General features: G+C 40.7%; 1 long non-coding RNA gene and 1 pseudogene across 1 annotated transcript; both read left to right on the top strand.

The window, feature by feature from the left end:
- Positions 1-216: 216 nt before the first annotated feature.
- On the top strand, positions 217-632 carry LOC103626587 (uncharacterized). The gene is made up of 3 exons (XR_553016.2): positions 217-308; positions 417-478; positions 582-632. It is a non-coding gene; the product is annotated as an uncharacterized lncRNA (long non-coding RNA).
- Positions 633-2,127: 1,495 nt separating this feature from the next.
- LOC111589318 (chaperonin-like RBCX protein 1, chloroplastic) lies at positions 2,128-3,265 on the top strand (annotated as a pseudogene).
- Positions 3,266-3,623: the final 358 nt, after the last annotated feature.

The following is a 3,623-nucleotide window of genomic DNA, read 5'->3' as shown; positions in this document are numbered from 1 at the left end:
TCGTGCAATCGGCACAAACCATTTTGCTACAGTTGTCGACACCGTCCTACTCCTAAAAACACCTTGAGGGGCAACCCCGGGTGTGCGGTCGGACCCAAAACACCGACACCATCATCCAAATCTCTGATGGTTTTATATCAAGTTGCCCATATCCCTTTACTGTGCATGGTGTTTCATGCTGCCTTGTGTAACACAGGAAACATAGGACCAGATTTACTTTATAAAACAGATCGAATCATTGGGAAATGTTTGTGGAACTATTGCTCTACTCCATGCTGTTGGAAATGCATCTTCCAAAGTCAATTTAGGTGACCTGAAACGATTATATGCAGCACACAGAATTCTATAAGATGGTTGCAATCTTTCTTGTTCTCTCCTTGTTTCTAAATTGAATTAACCTATCTGGTCTTTTGTAGTGGAGAATTCATGCTTGGACTTGTTCTTCAAATCAACTGCTACCATGGATGACCCTCATGAGGTTCTTGTTTGTTTTCTCAAAATGCATTCTCATCACCAGGATAGCTTGACCAGTCTTGCAGTTTTTTCCCTTACGCGGTTATGCCTCATGCTATGTTTTACAGCGTGCTGTGTGTCTGGAGAAGGATGATACAATGGCAAGGGCTCATTTACTTGCTGCCAATGATGGTGCCACTGAGGTACTGGTTTATTTGCATATGTGAACTGGAAATCAATCTGGAAAACATCAAAGAATAATAACTGTCGAACGTAAGGCTATGCACTAAATACAGTTCATGATGTTCCACTATATTTTTCTTTAGTTAGCATAGTTTCAAGGTCTGAGCTGAACTGTGCTGTGCTGTGTGCATTGACAACAAAGTAAAATCGTGAAGCTTAAACTTGCGATTCTATTTTATATAGATAGATGAAGCATTGTTATGGTTATTGTTTTCTTCAGCTGAAAATAGATAAATAATTTTGTTACAGGTCATACACATGAAATTCATTAGTGGGTTTCAATTTCAACTCGAGTTGTCCCAAACAAGGGAAAAATAATAGCCAATTTTTTCTCATCAATTTTTTGCACATTAAAAATCTTGTTTTGAAGTTTTGCTTTCTTTGCACTCCTATGATTACCTGTTCTTTTTTCTTATAGGGTATGAGCCCAGATGTTGCGACAGCCCCAAAGAGCAAAGGATGCCTGATGATTGGAGAATATAACAAGGTCGCCAAAAAGTGACCGTGGTGTTACCGAGGACGACGCTCGCCGTGGACCTGCAAAGCGGCATCGACGACCACCGACACCGGGGACGGGACCACGGGCACACCGGCGACATGAGGTACTTCATGAGCCCCTTCCAAAATCCCGATTTTTTTCCTTTGATTTCAACCCTTCATTTTCCTCTGCTTCGTCCTCTGCTCCAATGCTTCAGGAATATAGATAGTCAGAAAAAACAGAAAATGAGCGGAGGGGAGGCATCAAAATTCCAAATCCCCAGTTCCCCACCTCGCCGCTCCCAGCATCGCGAATTTTGAATGGCAGGAGTTTTTGTTCCAGGATGAGCACCGAGCCAGTGGAGCTGCTCGAGTTCGACCCCATCGAGCTCCTATTCCCATGTATGTGTTTTTATTTTTGTTATATTTCCTTCCTCAATGATTCTATTGATTTCCTTGAATTTTTTTAGCACCCACCATAGCTTCACAGGTATTCATGGAAAATTTAATGCACTGTGTCGAGCGCTCATTCGATAATTCTCTATTGGTTGTTTCTAGGGTTCATCGTTTTTTATCCTTTTTGGAGTTCAATTCAATATTTGTTATGTGTTTTCTAATCATTTTGAGGTAATTCGTGGTCATCCTATATTGTTCTTTAGTTTCCTGATTTCTTCTCTAAATCATGTAGTCGAATTAAATAAGCAGATCTCTTGCACGCTACCGCTGACGAACAACACAAACAAGCAGGTCGCGTTCAAGGTAAATGAATCCTTATTGTGCATTTTAGGTTAGAAGAAGCTATGTACTTATATGTAGGAACAGACCCAGTACCCAGCAAATATCTCCTACGCCATTTTTGACTTTATATCCACGCGACGCCTATCTGGCATACTTTCAGGTCCATGTTGCATCAGTGAAGAGCGCTAGAGCAGAGTGAGCGTGCGCTTCTTGGTCATGGAGTGCAGTGTCGCCGTCCTTTCGCTCAAAGGTGCCTAGGTTGGGCGCGTCCTCCTCCCAGTGGAGGTGCAACAAGATGTACGTTCTCGGTACCTAACCGTTCGCTTCTCGACTCTCCATCTGCATCTACTTTGCTCCTCCTTGATCCATTCAGCAACTGCACTGCATAGTCACCACACTTATATATTATGGTTGTGGTTGGTGATCATTCAGTCTTTGGGGAGGGTTCACTGGAGCAGAAGGCAACGATCAACCTCAAGCCACTTCTTTAACTACATCGATGTCCGCATTGTCCTTGCTCAGCTTGAGGTTGGCATTCTTTATTCTGAAAATTAATTTGTATACTAAAATTAATTTGAGATTTCATGTCCCGAGTGATCGCCAAAGGGACTCCAAATGGTACTTTGATTACTTTTTCACTCGTTTATTTGGATCATCAATAAAAGTTACAATAGGGAAGCTTAATTCAAGTTGAATGAGTTCATCACCGGTACCTCTATGAATGACACTGAGATTTTCTACGAAAAGATGATACACGAGTCTCCAAGGCTCAAGGGACTCGGTAAGTCCAGTTCTTGAACCGCATGCTGTTTTACTGGCTTCGATCCTTTGGTGAAACAGCGTATGAAATTACTGAGGCATATGTGGTTTCATCTCTCGTCTCGTCCTGGAAGCAAACAACCATGAGGATTCTAGAGGTGTGTACTGATCAGAGAGCATTCGTAACTGGTGCCATATTCTAATTCAACTTAGTTTTCACTGCCTATGTTTGGAAGGGATTCAAATGAGTTAGAATGGGAAACCCTAACCCTAACAGGGGTTGGGTGATGTATTAGTGCGACTGTAGGTCCAATCTGCATATGTGAAGAACGAATTTTAGTGGAACAATTTGAAGAAATTATCATTCAAGGTTGAGTTATTAATCTTCTGCCCCATCTACTATTTGTTGCTCAGTAAAATCGTGTCAATTATCTCCAAAAGACAGATCACATCCAATAATTTTTTAGAAAAAACAACATTGTTTAGTGTCGCAATTTGTTATGCTTTCCACTGTCTACAGATTGTTGATGAGGCCAATACAAAGCTCATGAGGGATTATGTCGTGGAGGTTAGCCACATTGAAGACAAAAACTAAAACGTCTGAGTGATGATATATGAAGTCTGACTAAGCTAAAGATCTTGTGAGTATCGCCATAATGTAACTTTTTCTTTTGAAAGATGCTTCTATGTTTCACAGTTTACACTACGACTCAATCACTCACTTTCTGAGCATTGCTTTGCAGAGATCTGGCTCAAACAGATATCTTGGTGGTCCATTGCCAGCTGCCATTGGGAAGTTGCTTAAGCTTGAATATTTGTAATTATGATTTTTGAGCATTCATTTTCTGTTTATATTTTTGGATTAGAGATTACGGTATCAGATAATTTTGATATGAGAATATAGCTTTGATATGACAATGATATTATGACTTTCATTTCTTTTTAGGTAATTG

The sequence above is a fragment of the Zea mays genome, chromosome 5 (assembly GCF_902167145.1).
Source record: "Zea mays cultivar B73 chromosome 5, Zm-B73-REFERENCE-NAM-5.0, whole genome shotgun sequence".
Lineage (NCBI taxonomy): Eukaryota > Viridiplantae > Streptophyta > Magnoliopsida > Poales > Poaceae > Zea > Zea mays.
Note: the sequence above shows the minus strand (reverse complement) of the source record. Positions and strands in the feature narration are given on the sequence as shown.